This window comes from Mytilus galloprovincialis, chromosome 5 (assembly GCF_965363235.1).
Source record: "Mytilus galloprovincialis chromosome 5, xbMytGall1.hap1.1, whole genome shotgun sequence".
Lineage (NCBI taxonomy): Eukaryota > Metazoa > Mollusca > Bivalvia > Mytilida > Mytilidae > Mytilus > Mytilus galloprovincialis.
Window position 1 is genome coordinate 9995503 of NC_134842.1, and position 17845 is coordinate 10013347.

A 17845-nucleotide genomic window follows, 5' to 3' on the forward strand; every position below is an offset into this window, starting at 1 on the left:
TTTAAAGGAAAATTCCCCCAAAAATAAATAAATATAAATGTTTTTATTTCCGTATTTATTCAGTAGTTTCTTTTGTTTTTTTTAAGACTTTAAGAAAACAAAGATGAAGTACGTAGTGATTGCTTTGGTCGTAATTCTCGGTGTCTTGGGTAAGTATAATAAGATACTGTAGCGAATACAAAAATATAAACAAAACTAAACTAATTTTCGCCGAAAATACAAGTTAGATTGTATGTGCTTTTAAAACAAGGCGAAAATCAAAACAAGCGGAGTTTTTAATATAGTTTTCCAGTGCATATTCAAAGTACAAATAAAGCAAAAAAAATAATTTTGTACCTTTTATTTGAAAGATATTTATCAGGATAAAGGTTGCATTTTGTAAATACAGCTGATTTACAAACCATGACACGGATCAGAATAAAATTGACGGCACATAATATTTTTTTGTTATTCAAATGGCATTGATAGTTTTCTTATAAAAAAATATTTGCTGATAGTGTGAATGGACGTCCGGACGAACTAACACAATTGCCATCCAACAAACAAGAGTCAATAACATTGTAAATGTGTTAACTTGTTGCCAAGTATTAGTCCTTGGAGTTAAGACGAGCTTGGTCCTTAAACATTGTTAGTGGTTTGATTTTGTAATGTTTTTTAACAGTTATCTCCGAAAGGACTACTGCAGATGTGGAGAAGTTTATTCGTCAATCGACAAGAAAAAACGAAAGCTTCTGCAATAAAAATGTTAAAAACTGTCCAAGTAACAAAGCTGATAAAGACTGCAATAAATGTTGTCGTCAAGCAGGATGTCAACGTGGTGACTGTGGACAGAAAAAGTGCAAATGCACCAAATGTAAGTCTATTATTTTTATGTAACTTATGTTATCATTCTAATGATATCTGGAAATCATAACCAACAATGGCAAAGTACAAACATTTTGTATAAGTATAAAAAAAGATGTGGTATATGATTGCGAATGAGGCTACTCTCCACATTTGACCACATGGAACATAAATTAAGAACTATAGTCACCGTGAGGACTTCGGTTTATTAATATTGTTATCATTAATTTTTTTTGCTATAGCAATAGACGAAAACTTATTAGATTGTCACAGAACAGAACAAAAAGTCAATAAATAAGTCCCTCTATAAGATGAAAAGTATTCCAAAAATTGTATTTAGAATGAATATGACTGTTGTAAAATTATATTGTGAGAGTTATATCCTTTATATGGAAAAAAGGACAGAAAAATTAACTGACTATGCTTCTTGTGTACAGAATATGTCAATCGATTAACGAAATTCGAACAAATGTATACTACTGTTGCCTTTATTTATTGATATTTAAAAAGTGTTATATATTGAAACCAAACTTTATTACCTTTTAACTCATTTGTTTTCTAAATTAAAACAATGTTGACAATATGCTGTTGCCACTTTTTACATATTATATATTCATCAATGTATAGTGAATAGTTATTCTATTTTTCCTAAATCACTTATTAAGACTCAATTGTTCAGTAATTAATATTTAATCTTTTCCGTCTTTATCATTGTAAATTATTTGAAAATTGAAGAAAAATAAAAATAGCTTGCATTGTTGTATGAATGTGATATTAAAAGTGAGAATAACTTTGAAGTTATTTATTTTGTATTCCAGGTGGACCCATTTAAAGTAGTATCAGCCTGAACTTTGGATGCAGATTTTATTTCAAATAAAAACATTCATTGTTATCCTTTTTTTCTGCTAGAAGTCTTTAAATGAAGTTTCAATTCCCCGACGGTATCACCAGCCCAGGAATCAGCACTTTTATGTTGACTTGATTTATCATTGATATGATCATAAAAATAACCTAACTTAACTGTTAACAAAACTTTGAATTTTCGAAATACTAAGGCTTTTTTTTACCTCAGGAATAGGTAACCTTAGCTATATTTGGCAAAACTTTTAGGAATATGTGGTGCTCAATGCTATTCAACTTCGTACTTTATTTTAGAATTTTTAACATTCTTTGATTCGAGCGGCACTGATTAGTGATGTAGACGACACGCGCGCATCTGGCGTTAATATGAAATGTTAATCCTGGTATCTATGATGAGTTTATTTGATTTAAAAAAAAATGGAAAGCGAGGTAAACTTCAATGTGACAGTAACCTAACGACACACAAAGACAGCAGACAAAAACTTCACAAAATTTTCATCCGTTAGGGGAAATATAGAAATTGACTCACAATTTCAGCTTTATTGACCTATTTGTAGATCTGGTGTTGTTGGACGTTTTTTTGCTTTTTACAGTTTCTCTTTCGTCTGTGCGAAAAGCCCAACACATCTAAAAGAGCACAAAGCGTCATTTGATGGCGCAAAATACTATTGTGAGTCAACTGACAATTTCTTTACTGCTGACGTATTTGAAGAGATTTTCAAGTACATAATGTTCGCTGTTTACAATGTTTCAATATATATTTTAGTATTTGCATTATATGCCAGAAATTTGTAAAGATCATCAGCAAAATGGCAATTATTGCTATACTGACGACTTCAGGCATATTTGGTTGATTTGTAGATCTTGTTTTACTGATCATTCTTGTTTCCTATTTCTTTTAGTTTTTCTTTCTTGATCTTGATGTAATTAGTTTCTCTCTATTTCTTTTAATTTTCATGATTATAGTCAAATATTAAAACGATTAGTAAAAACGTCATTTTATGGACGATTTATCCTATAGGGAGTGTTCCGAAAGTGTTGTTTTTTGTGGGGGAGGGGAAAGGGGGGTGGGGTGGCAATTGGACAGTATTTTCAACATTCTTTTCTGTTTTATAATATATTTTCCTTATCTTTAGCAGTATCCAACAACAACAGACGGACATTAACACTTATTTCCATTCATTATTGTTGGATATGTTGTCTATTTTGATTGACAAGCAGTACCATCGGACATATATTCTAAATAACATACCCCCAGTTATGGTTGTGGCTTAGTCTTTTTTAATCAACTCATTTATTATCCTGATTACAGAGGCGAATATCTTTGAAAAAGACGATATTTCCAAATGATAGAAAAAGCTCACAATGGACGTTTGATAAACAATGACTTGTAATAGTCAAAATTGTTTTTAATAAGGCAAACTATAGATCTCTTGAAGAAGCAGCAAAGCTCTGTATGACAACATAAAACTGATAACAGGGAAATACCAGAATGGAAGTAGACCAGCCAAAAGCAAAGAAGGGAAAACACTCAGCACACATGAAGAGCAAATGCAAATATGGGTTGAGCATTTCAAGGATGTGCTAAATCAGGACCCACCTGTAAGAAAAGTTGACATCCCAGCCTCGGAAATATTTTTGGCTGTAGACTGTAAAAGACCACCAACAGGAAAAATAAAGAAAGCCATAAAAATGCTAAAGAACAACAAAGCTCCATGTCCTTACAACATACTTGTAGAAGCACTGAAAGCAGTCATTGAAACATCAACTCAAATGCTATATGAGCTGTTTGGAACGATCTTGGAAGAAGAAGAGGTCCCGCTAGAATGGAAAAATGGACACATGGTAAAGAGCTTCCAAAGAAGGGCAATTTAAGCATTTGTGACAACTATAGAGGAATAATGCTACTATCACTTCCAGGGAAAGTTTTGAATAGACTTATGTTAAACCGACTCAAAAATACAATAGATGAAAAGCTTCTTGACAACCAAGTTGGATTTAGACAAAACCGATCATGTGCAGACCAAATAGCAACCTTACGTATCATCCTCGAACAATCACAAGAGTTCAATTTATCACTCTATTCCGTTTTTCGTCTGTGCGAAAAGCCCAACACATCTAAAAGAGCACAAAGCGTCATTTGACGGCGCAAAATACTATTGTGAGTCAACTGACAATTTCTTTACTGCTGACGTATTTGAAGAGATTTTCAAGTACATAATGTTCGCTGTTTACAATGTTTCAATATATATTTTAGTATTTGCATTATATGCCAGAAATTTGTAAAGATCATCAGCAAAATGGCAATTATTGCTATACTGACGACTTCAGGCATATTTGGTTGATTTGTAGATCTTGTTTTACTGATCATTCTTGTTTCCTATTTCTTTTAGTTTTTCTTTCTTGATCTTGATGTAATTAGTTTCTCTCTATTTCTTTTAATTTTCATGATTATAGTCAAATATTAAAACGATTAGTAAAAACGTCATTTTATGGACGATTTATCCTATAGGGAGTGTTCCGAAAGTGTTGTTTTTTGTGGGGGAGGGGAAAGGGGGGTGGGGTGGCAATTGGACAGAATTTTCAACATTCTTTTCTGTTTTATAATATATTTTCCTTATCTTTAGCAGTTTCCAACAACAACAGACGGACATTAACACTTATTTCCATTCATTATTGTTGGATATGTTGTCTATTTTGATTGACAAGCAGTACCATCGGACATATATTCTAAATCACATACCCCCAGTTATGGTTGTGGCTTAGTCTTTTTTAATCAACTCATTTATTATCCTGATTACAGAGGCGAATATCTTTGAAAAAGACGATATTGCCAAATGATAGAAAAAGCTCACAATGGACGTTTGATAAACAATGACTTGTAATAGTCAAAATTGTTTTTAATAAGGCAAACTATAGATCTCTTGAAGAAGCAGCAAAGCTCTGTATGACAACATAAAACTGATAACAGGGAAATACCAGAATGGAAGTAGACCAGCCAAAAGCAAAGAAGGGAAAACACTCAGCACACATGAAGAGCAAATGCAAATATGGGTTGAGCATTTCAAGGATGTGCTAAATCAGGACCCACCTGTAAGAAAAGTTGACATCCCAGCCTCGGAAATATTTTTGGCTGTAGACTGTAAAAGACCACCAACAGGAAAAATAAAGAAAGCCATAAAAATGCTAAAGAACAACAAAGCTCCATGTCCTTACAACATACTTGTAGAAGCACTGAAAGCAGTCATTGAAACATCAACTCAAATGCTATATGAGCTGTTTGGAACGATCTTGGAAGAAGAAGAGGTCCCGCTAGAATGGAAAAATGGACACATGGTAAAGAGCTTCCAAAGAAGGGCAATTTAAGCATTTGTGACAACTATAGAGGAATAATGCTACTATCACTTCCAGGGACAGTTTTGAATAGACTTATGTTAAACCGACTCAAAAATACAATAGATGAAAAGCTTCTTGACAACCAAGTTGGATTTAGACAAAACCGATCATGTGCAGACCAAATAGCAACCTTACGTATCATCCTCGAACAATCACAAGAGTTCAATTCATCACTCTATTCCGTTTTTTGTCGTCTTTGCCAAAGCCTTTGACAGATTAGATAGAGATGTGTTGTGACAGTTGATGAGTCACTATGGCATTCCTGAAAAATTTATTACCATCATCAGAAATACCTATACACGAATGCAGAGTAAGCTTATACATGAAGGTCAATTAACAGAGGCCTTTGATATAACAACTGGGGTAAGACAAGGCTGTATCCTTTCACCTATGCAATCCCACTTGGCAGTTGATTGGATCATGAAGCAAGCCACTGATGGCAGACGAAATAGCATCCAATGGACCATGTTCACTCAGATGGATGACCTAGACTTTGCCGATGACATTGCATTGCTATTCCACAACCACCAACAAAAGCAAGACAAACTAGAACAGGTTGAAAAGAGGGCAGCAGAAACGGGCCTTTCCATCAATCATAACAAGACCAATGTGTTTAAGTCAAAAACAAAGTCCCAAATCAAGTCTGATAATTAACACCCAAGCATTATAATTTAAATTTAGTACGCCATACTCGCGTTTCGTCTACATAAGACTCATTAGTGACGCTCATATCAAAATATGTATAAAGCCAAACACGTACACAGTTGAAGATAAACTCATCATAGATATCAGGACTAAATTTTGTATATACGCCAGACGCGCGTTTCGTCTTCAAAAAACTCATCAGTGACGCTCGAATCCAAAAAAGTAAACGAAGTTGAAGAGCATCGAGAACCAAAATTCCTAAAAGTTTTGCCAAATCCAGCATTGAGGATCCAAAATTCCTAAAAGTTGTGCCAAATACGGCTAAGGTTATCTTTGCCTGGGATAAGAAAATCCTAAGTATTTCGAAAAATTCAAAATTTTGTCTAAAATATATAGTTTAAAAATGGGAATCGAATTGGTGAATATGTCAAAGAGACAACAACCCGACTAAGAGCATGAATAATAAAGGCAACAGTAGTATACCGCTGTTCAAAACTCAGAAAGCCATGGACAAAAAACAAAATCAGGGAAACAGTCGAAGGCCACCGATGGGTCTTCTTTTCTCAAGTTTAAATGAAAATGACTGTTATCATTATAAAGTCTACTGACTATGGTTTTACAAAGACCACATACGAATGGCATGTCAGTGTTATGTCTTCCTCGTAGAGAAAAATATGAAAATGCATGTTCTTCTCCAAAATGTATTAAATAAATGGGCTCTTGAAACCTTTGTATTCTTCGAAGGTGCATCTGTTTTCTAACATAAAAAATCACAATATTGTATCCATATATATAATCTGGCATTGTCCGGTGTTCATGTACTGTTCAATAAATGAACAATCGTGATAAACTTTATAGAAATTTACCACAGTTCTCACTGGAATTGCAAATTTCTGGCAAACTTATGTTATCATACAAATGTGTATTGTGTTTCTGTCAAGTTTAATCAGTTTTAAGCTTTACCTTACTTCCAATATCAGAAAAGTATAAACCTGCTCCAGATTATCTACAGATAGTAAAGGTTGAACATCAGTGAACAGAAAAAATCTCTTTCCTTTCTATATGACATTACTTGAAAAACCGAAAGCCTTCTGTATCTTGTAACATGAAGAAAGCCGAAATGTAGTTTTCAATATCAAGGGCAAACTAATGCCTAACATGTTGTAGAAGTTAAATTAAACACTGTAACCACAATAAATAAGGCTACACTGACGGTGTTCTTACATATCAACTTGATGTAGCAAAAATATTGTTAATGCTAGTAAGCGATTTCATCAATAAATTGTCCACACAAAATCGTGTAAAGCATACTTAAAGAGAAGTTAAAAGTAATATTTAGATCAATACATTTTATTTGTCGTACAAAATGTTTGCTGCATTCTTCCGATCACTGATTAGCTCATCTACAAACCATGTTCATCTTTTTGTCACTTTGACATAGCTTTAAATACTTTTGTAATATCCGCCAGCATTGCTTAAACCTGTTCATGACTTGAATCTTTCTTTATTTTTTTTCATCTCTTTTGTTCGCATGAAATTTTTATCTACAACAATTTATAATCCTGCCTGCAAATCTATGTTGTATTTGATGTAACGTTATACATGTTGTATATTAAAACGTCACACTATTCAAACGTCATACCAAACCATCGCACTTCAGCGAATGGACCATCGTACTTCGGCGTGGACCATCGCACTTCAGCGTGAACATCGCGCTTCAGCGTCCCCATCGCACCTCCGAGTCCTACATATATATAGATAGATTTTTTTTTCTGCGACATGTGCATGTGTATATATTTACAAAATTAGCGATTGTCAGTACATTACTTATATTTGTACCGTAAAATGTAATAAAATGAAACATACGTTATACAATTCTTTAATCTTTAACCCATTTCTCTGACGTCAGTCTATTGTTCTAACGGTGGATTATTTTTCAAGAATCCACTGACCACCATGTTAACTTAAGATAACTTATATCATGACTTTTAACTTACGATATTTTGTCCTCTCAAAAACGAGTGACTCTTATAGGTTCGAACTCGCGCGTATTTTCGACAGTTAGGTCTGTAGTCTATGCATGATACAACTAGACCACGAGTACTGATATAAATAGTTATTTAAATATCACACTTATAGCGTACATCTGTCAATGCATGTCAATAAACAGTATTTCTGTCTTTTTGTTATCTAATGAAATACATAAACACTATAAAATCAAGGAACTGTAGATATTACTTACTAGTACAATTCCTTGGTAAAATAAACATCCATGTACACATTACACTTATCCCTTTTAAGGTACAAGGCCTTTCCCTTTTCATCATCTTTTGTTTTTATGATTATAATGATACATTAGCATACTATGATCACTTAATATTTGTTTGATTATAAATGGTCCAAATATACATCATCATTTAACTGACTCTTATGTGAATAAAGTGTGATTAAATATGACTGTAAAACTATTTCTTTGACGTTAAAAAAAATCAAAACAAAATGAAAGGGAACCAGTTTAAACAAAACGTATATATAATATTTCAATTATGACCAATCATAGTATCTATTGTATCAACAACTGGTGTTAATGTGAATGTTACACTTCATTTAGTTTTAAAATGTTTATAGAATGTGTGTTTTTTTTTTATATATCTTTATTATTGAATGTGTGTTCTAAATTCAATAAAACAAATACAGTGGTATTATCATTGGGTTGCTTAATACTATATATGTAAATATTAAAGGTTTCTAATGTTGGTAATTAAAAAGTTTTAACTTTCCAATTTTATTTTTTTTAAATCCATATATTAGTTATATGTCTTTTTGAATGAATTATAAATACTAAAATCTAATCAATATATATTATTTTTAAACATTCAGCATTGAATGAATTAATCATTTACAAATACAATATCTGGTAACAAAAAGGGAAGATAACTACACATTTAAGTTAAATTGAACTTATATTAAGTTAAATATAAATGTGAACCGTGTGGATCTAGTCAGTTCCAGCTATTAGACAATAAAAAAGACAAAATACGGAAATATTTTCATGAAATTCTGTTGATTCATTGTCAGATCATGAAACAGATAGTCGTTTTACTAGGAATGAGTTAAGCTAGAGAATTGATAAGAAGTAGTGGATTCGAAACGATAATCAACTCGCGACTAAAGTCGCTCGTTGATTATCGTTTACGAATCCACTACTTCTTATCAATTCTCTAATACATAATAAACCATTTGTAATGTTTCTATGCAAATACACTATTAGTTATCATGTAAATTCTCTACTATAACTCAGTTATAAATCTAAAAATGTGCATGCTTGTGTACTATTTCTAATTGTGAAATAATTCGATTAAAAAATATTTTCAAAGCCAGTATTTCAAAGTGAAGTATTTTCATGAACAGAATTTCATAGTGAAGTATTGTCATGAACAGAATTTTATAGTGAAGTATTGTCATGAACAGAATTTCATAGTGACAAGGACACTATTTCATAATGAAATATTGTCCAAGACAATATTTCATTATGAAATACTGTCAGTGAACAATATTTTATATGAAATTTGTCCGACAGACAATATTTCATGGAGGACAATATTTTATGTTACACTTAGACATTTACAAGTGTCATTTACCAACATTTAGAAAAACGCACAAATACACTATTTAATTGATCAAATTCAAACCACTTCAAATAGTCCATAAAACAACCAGAACAATCACTTATACAGTTTGAAGATTTCCGTTATCTTTACGAATTTTCTTGGATTACACTACTTAAAGCCGAGTATCCACGAGTTCTGTATAGATCTCATGACCATCGTTATAACCGCAATCACCGAAATAAATCTCGTTCTAATTTTACACTTAATGAAGAATTTTATCTATATTTAAAAACAATGGTGGACATCAATTATTTTGCAAATTAGGGCAAAAACCAATCAGTAATTCATTTAATATTTATATCGAGTGGGGTACATTTTTCAGACCAAAATTTGAGTTTACACGTATTTGTCACCATAAACTGTTCCCTCAAGTTAAAAACCACCCTGAAAGTCATAAAGGGTATCTCATTAAAATAAAATACATTAATAAAGGTATTGGTTTTATTAGTTTGTCTTGTATTTTCCATAACTCTACCGTTCAAATCTTGAAACGTTCATATTTTGATACCAAAGAGGTCAAGACTTTTCCAGTTAACCTTGGTTCATCAACTTTCTGCTCAGACACTGGTGAAGTCTGGATAATTTTAGATTACATTGGTTCTTTTCCTAACACATTTCATGGGAAGGTACCTAGAGCTAATAGATAAATTCAGCGTCAACTTCACAAATAGAACACGATGGGCTTGAGTTATGAATTATATGTACTGAAGTTGTATATTCTTTTATTTACTTTTGCTGTTTTTCCTCTATTTGATTGTATCCTTAATTTTTTTACACAAAGGCATAACAAATAAGCTTTCAGAGTAAATTTCACAATTGATACATGCAGGAAGGACTTGAATTATTGTTTCTTTGTGTAGCAATGTGTGTTCTTAGATATTTATAAATATAAGATGTGGTATGAGTGACAATTAGACAACTCTCCATCTAAGTCATAATTTGTAAAAAAAAAAAATACATTATAGGTCTTGGTACGGTCTTCAACACAGAACCTTGGCTCGTACCAAACAGCAAGCTATAAAGGGCTAAAAAATTACTAGTGTAAAATTATTCAAACGGAAAAACCAACTGTCTTATACATGATATGATATTGTATTTGCCTTTTAACTAATCTTCAGGTATTTTGTACGATTTTTAACGTTGCTCGGTATTTATGCATCCGGATTTCAAGATTTTAATCTTCTTCAGGTCTTTTGGTTGTATGATTTTTAACGTTGCTCGGTATTTGTACATCCGGCTTTCAAGATATTAGCTGGTGTTTGTGGATTCACATGGGATTTGAATGCAATTTTTATGGTGTTATATTCAGTTGGTTGATCCTGGTATTCAAATTTCACTTAATACGTACTTTTTCGGGAAAATGGGGTTTGTGTGCTGTATTAAATTACATCAATGGGGCATTGGCTGTGAAATTTTTGTTAACCAATTTGAATCAAATTCTATTATTTGTTTGTTTTTGTAGTGATTAGGGACTTTCCGTTTTTAATTTTCCTCGGATTTCAGTATTTTTGTGATTATACTTTTTTCTCATATTGGATTTAACTTTTTTAAAAGTCCAATTACAATTAGTCTAAAATATACAGGTAACAATGCATTGACAAGACCATATTTACCAGCATTTCGGGAATATTTTTGTTTTAACGCTATCTGATTAACCATCGATATGACATCGATATGACATCCGAAGACTGCCGACGATCACATAATCCGTATAAACTTAAACATAAATATAAATATATATCGGAATTTTTTAAGGTCTGTTTAATTTCGTGCTATAGGTTAAAAAATAAGTTATTCTTCATGTGTAAGAATGTTTTTTTTTATGGATCGAATCATTCAACGACATGGTCCATCTTTGTTTCACTTTCAGTGTTGACATTCTTTTCCTTTCAATGGCTATACATGACAAATAAATATGAAATAAATACTTAGCTAATGCGTTTAATTGAAGATCATATGAATATGGAATCAATCAGGGCGAATTTTGCACTTGTAAATGAAAAATTCGATCATCAGCGATGTTATAGGTTTAACAATAAGTAAATCAACGTTTTTACCTGTATAAGAATGATTTTTGTGCATCGAATTAGTCAACTAAATGGTTCAGATTTGATTTACTTTTTCTCTTGACATTCTTTTCCTTTAAATGGCTTAACACGACAAAAACATCTGTAACCAATCCTTAGCTAATGGATTAAATTGAAAATGACATGAATACGGATTCAATGAAGCCTTATTATTTACTTGCAAGTGAGGAATGCATTGGCGATGTTTCTTGGCTTAGTTTGACAAAACTAAACTAAACTTGCTGGTAAAATGGATTTTTTTAACTATGTCACTTTCTTTTAATTTTTGAACAAAAATAATCATAAATTTAATGATTTTTCTTCATATCTCCTAGATAATGGCCCTTTAACAATCTCTTATGTTAGCATCTTTTTTGTATTTGATTGTATCTTTGGTTGATTTAATCCATTTAGGTATTTTTCTATCTTTGCTATATGTCTTCGTATCATTGTGATGTTATCCGATTGTGTCTGTTTGTGTTGCTCACACAAATTCAAAAATATAACGGAACCTATCAAGTCACTTTTAGTCATATCATTCTTCATGTGATTTCATCAGCCTTCAACTGTTTTATTTGGCACAACTTTTGGGAATTTTGAATCCTCAATGCTCTTCAACTTTATACTTGTTGGGCTTTATAAATATTTTGATATGAGCGTCACTGATGAGTCTTATGTAGACGAAACGCGCGTCTGGCGTACTAAATTATAATCCTGGCACTATTCCTTTTAGCGTTTCTGATGAAAATAAATTCAAAATGCACTGCGGTAGTATACTCAGTTTTATTGCATCTTTGTTTTAATGATTACTGAGTTGATAACCACAGGAATTATTAATTATCCTACCAAAGTTTAAAGGTACATTTTCTATACTGGAGATAAACCCAACATTTGTATGCTACCATAAGATTGCCCGAATATTGCAAATCATGTGGAGATCGACTGTATTACAATATCTCATGATAAAGAGTTTGAACACACTACATTAACACCGGAAATTGCCACTTTATTTATGGATGGAAGTAATGTGATTTTTCATGTTAGAGATCACATGAATTTTTTTCAAGAATACTAAGGTCTCGATCCACTGTATATTTTGGAGAAGAACATGCATTTCTTTGTCTTTATCCTCAAGGAAAACATCATACTTATATACAAGTCTAATGTAATCTTCATGAAAACGTAGTCAGTAGACTTCATAATGTTAACTATCATTGGAAATATTTTTATAATGTAGATTTCTTTTTTCACCAGTGTGAGCGTAAATCGTCCGTTAACGCGTACATCAAAGTACTGAGTCAGTTATAACAAAATTGGTCAGCCTGATGAAATCTAACTTCTGTCGAAAGAATCCTTATAGGAGTAATTGTCCTTAAATGACAATGTTTACCCATAATTGTAATGTTTGTCTATTATCTTGAAAACTATAAGAGATAGAGAGAAATTCTAAAATGCAAAAGGATTATAATATTTGTTAAACATGGCCGAAAATATTGATGCTAGACAACAACCGTTAGTGCCCTTCAATAATGATTTTTACTCAATTATGGCATATGGTATAAAACAATAGAAAAAGCAAAACTGATCAGCACGCCCAGATCTACAAACCGATCACTATTGACTCTTTTGACAGTTGAATCATTAAATGAAGAGAGTTACCTTTTCATTTGTTTTTAATTATTTTTGTGCTTCAAAGCTTCACAACTATTGTAGATATAGAGAAACTCTACATAACAAAAAAATATATGCCAAAATGGTCAGTCTTTGACTATTTTTGACAATTTGCATGTTTAGTAAACTGCATTAAAAGTAAAATTACAAAAAAAAATGAACTTAGAGGAAAATCAATTCGGAAAGTCCATAATCACATGACAAAATGAAATAACGAAAGGAATAAAAAACGAATGGACAAGAACTGTCATATTCCTAACTTGGTACGGGCATTTTCAAATGTAGAAAATTTATAGCGCTAACCCTCTCACTTTGATGACAGTTTCATCAAATTTCGTTATATTTACATGGATGCGTTAACTAAACAGACACAATAAATAAAATAGTAAAAATATGGGTACATCAGTCATCATCGTATAACAATGTTAACAGGAACAATTTAACAGATCACAAAATCATCTACAAACACATTCATTGATTTGTGTGTCTGACGTCAGAAAAGGTTATACGTTACATAAATTTGTCGTTCAATGTGCATGCAAACAATGTTAAAATTTACATAGGCAATGTTAGCATATAGGGTTAAATAATCACAAGTATGTAAGAATAAATATCAGAAATCGACCGAGATTGAAAATAGTCCAAAAGTTTTATGTAGAATTTATAATAATCCACAAATAGTTAATTCAACTATCAGACATCATCGTATACTAATTTTAAAAGGAACAATTCAACAGAAAACAAAAACCATCTATCTACAAACACATTCATAGATTTGAGTGTCTGATGTCAGAATTTTTTTTTATACGTCACATAAATTTGTCGTTCAATGTGCATACAAACAATTTTAAAATTTACATAGGCAATGTTAGCATAATTATCAGTAAGGGGCATTACTTGAAAAAGTAACAATTAAAATTACCTATACAAGTAATGTTGAAAACGAGGCTATTTTAAATATTACTTATATAAGTAATTTTTCTAAATATTATTTTTATTGGTGTCCAACTATATAGATTTTACAAGCTTTAACAAATTTTCACGGTCATCTGGTTATTTTTCCCATGAAATGTAAAATTAAATCTTTCTGAAATACTAATTGCCTTTCTGACGCACTTATCTTTCATATCGACACTTTTAGGTCAAAGATTGGTCTCTTGGGTCATTTAAAATATCATTTTCCTCAATATTCTTGAAGGTAGACAGATATTAATAGATAGAAACTTGTGAATTGATTAAGACTTGAAGTTATTTATAATTTGTAACCCAAAACAATTACAAATGTCCCTTAAATAAGTGTTATTACTAATTCTTTCAACGATGTATAAAATAACTTATTCAAGTAACATTTTTGTCATTATGTTTAAAGTAGCCCTCTATCTTTATACTCCTCTTAGATCTGATAAATTCTTCATTTTATGATATAAAAAGCTGTAAAAATTCATGAAAACTACATTTAGTCCATACTTCTATTGAAATTTAAAATAACTCTATTGAGTATTTTTTAAATTTTTTCAAACAAAAATTACCTATATAAGTAACAAAAAAATTTACTTGTTTAAGTAATGCCCCTGACTGATTATAAGGTTAAAAATCAAAAGTATGTACGAATAAATTTCAGAAATAGACCGAGATGGCGATTTTAAGTTGTTGTCTAGATGACAGTAATTGTCCATGGACACCTATGGCAGATAATACCATTTGATGAAGATGTATACTCATGTTGAGCAATCAAGCCATAAATATGATGGATATAGAACAAATGTAAGAAGGCCAAAAGTGATGACAAGACAACATCTAAGTCAACGAAAACAAAATCATTGGAAGACACCGTTAAAGAGTCATTGCCTTTAAATGTCGTTCTTTTGTGTTTTTTTTTCTTGTCATCTTATTATAGACAAAAGAGAAACTCTAAACACCAAAACTGATCATCAAGAAGAGATCTTCAAAAGTGTCAACTGAGACAAAATCGCCATCGATTCCTTATGAGAGTTATTACCCTTTGATAATGATTTTACCAAGTAATGTCATATTATGCAAATCCTATAGCCGATATCATAATTTACAGGACAAACGCTAGCCATAAATTAACATTGAAAGAATTGTCAATTGACTCCTTATCTGCATCAGTGCCGTCAAATGGCTATTCGTACCCTTTTAATGTGTTGGAAGAAAATAAAAACGATAAAGAGACACAGCAACAATGTTCAGACCAGATCTACAAAAGTGTCAATAGTGCTGAAATTGTAAGTCAGGTACTTTCAATAATTTTTGCCCTTAACAGATGAAACTTTCATACCATTCTGTTTTTTTGATAATATATTTCGTTAGGTTGCTGTCACATTGACGTATACCCCGTATCTCAATTTTACCATATCAACACCTTGTCAAAGATTTGCAGAAGAAACAGTGATAACAATGAATGTTTTTATTTGAAATCAAATCTGCATCCAAAGTTTCAGGCTGATACTGCTTCAAACAGGTCAACCTGGAATACAGAGAAAATCATTTAAGAAGTAACATTCTTTTTTTTTTTTTATCACATTCTCATAACAATGCAAGATCTCTCTCAAAAACATGTTTTTCTTCAGATTTTTGATAATTAAGTTGGCAATTATTTAAGACTAATTTCAAAACCATTTCAGGATTGATAAAGTGCTTCTTAAATATATATAAGCTACTCACAATACCAAGGTCAACATATAACATAAAAACGTAACCATGATGATATATTTTGTGCACATTGTTTCATTAGAGAGAAAAAACGGATTTTATACACAACAATATCCGTTTTTCATGATGTCTCTCTTTTTACAAATAGTTTACACGCGAAAGCAAAACTTGTATGTAATTTTAAAAAAAAAACATGCTTCTTTATATAGGGATATTTTCTTTTTGAGTTTTGCGCCTTTATACACAGTAACCAAAATCCGTTTTTTTTTTTATCCTTTTCCAAAATAAAAGATTTAAACGTGACGTTAAAATGGTGTAACAGTCACATTGTTATCCAGATATAAAATATTTTGGATAGCTTTTAACGACTATATGTTCTTTAAAAATCAGATATTTTTAGACCCTTTACATACGCCAAAAATATAATAAAATGAAAAAGTTGGGCTTAGACAAATTTGTTGTACCTTGCCTGGTTATAATTTTGAGGTATTTTCAGAATGGTTACATAGATACTGAAAATAGACTTACATTTTGTGCATTTGCACTTTTTCTGTCCACAGTCACCACGTTGACATCCTGCTTGACGACAACATTTATTGCAGTTTTTATCAGCTTTGTTACTTGGACAGTTTGCAACATTTTTATTGCAATAATTTTCGGTTTTAAACGCCGACACATCATCTGCAGTAGTCCTTTCGGAGATAACTGTTAAAAACATTACAAATCTAAAGTACCAACAATGTTATATGACTACGTTAGTTACTTGCATGTAGATTTTTATAAAGGCACACCTACTATTATAGGTGAGTTTATTTTAAAAGCAACTATAGCGTTATATAAAACGAATGTTTTCATGTCCAGGCCAATAATCTGACTTTTCGTTATGAATTTACTCAATGTTGAAAGACGAAAGGTTGGTTTTATGTAATGAGGGGTACAATAGAATAGTTGTTACACTTTATTATTCGTCTTAATCTAATCGAAAAATTCATGCAAGCCATGGATTTGTTATCATTTCTATATGGACTGCACCGTCATATTTTTACAGCTAATTCCCGGATAATTCTCGATACAAAATGGCAATATTACTACGAATGTAATGTTGAATTGGTCAACAAATCTATGCATTAATTGCTTCTTAAATAAAAGAATGTCGCGAAATTCGCGAAAATAAACACATCAAGGAAAATTGTACATATAGTATTCCCGATATAAAAGAGAGACGAAAGGTACCAGAGGGACAGTCAAACTCATAAATCGAAAATAAACTGACAACGCCATGGCCAAAAATGAAACATACACACAATAGAATACATGGCACAACATAGAAAACTAAAGAATAAACAAAACGAACCCTACTAAAAACTTGGAGTGATATCAGGTGCTCCGGAACGGTAAGCAGATCCTGCTCCACGTGTTGCACCAGTCGTATTGCTTATGTTTTAACAAATCCGGTAAATACTAGTAGTCTAATTAGGTAGGTCACATTCATGAAAGGGAAGGGGAATGTAGATACGACGTAAGGAACATATCCGATATCATTTGTGAAACGATTATTCCATAACGGTCAACTAACTCGTGATGGCTTCCATAACATTTACGAAAGGGTGATTTCAACTTCACCATTTGGAACTGTTGGTTTAATAGTTTCCTTGTGGGCAGCAACCCTCTATCAAGAAAATCAAGATAGGAAATGCAAGCACGGGAATATCGTATCAATTGGGAGATATTTATCCGGTATGCAGATGCTGTCGGAATGTTGCTACTTAGAAATGAAAAGTTCACAATTGGAAAGCTGAAATCATCTCTTTTGTCGTAAAGTTTTTCAACATATAAAGGTGTAACATAAAAGGCGTCGAAAAAATAATGCCCTTGAATTTAACAGTTGTTGGAAATTTATCCTGCATTTCATTGCAGTAAAAATCTTTTTCATATATATATATATCTTGGCACCATTATTTTTTGATTTGGTGTTTAAATAGAATATTTTGGAAACTTCAGGTTACATGCATGGTTACT

General features: G+C 31.7%; 2 long non-coding RNA genes across 2 annotated transcripts; one reads left to right on the forward strand and one right to left on the reverse strand.

Moving 5' to 3' along the window:
- Window positions 1-666: 666 nt before the first annotated feature.
- LOC143074312 (uncharacterized) lies at window positions 667-1735 on the forward strand. Its single transcript, XR_012977791.1, has 2 exons — window positions 667-853; window positions 1662-1735. It is a non-coding gene; the product is annotated as an uncharacterized LOC143074312 (long non-coding RNA).
- Window positions 1736-15566: 13831 nt separating this feature from the next.
- LOC143074313 (uncharacterized) lies at window positions 15567-16525 on the reverse strand. The gene is made up of 2 exons (XR_012977792.1): window positions 16355-16525; window positions 15567-15641 (listed from the first exon to the last, which is right to left on the reverse strand). It is a non-coding gene; the product is annotated as an uncharacterized LOC143074313 (long non-coding RNA).
- Between the last annotated feature and the right edge of the window lie 1320 nt (window positions 16526-17845).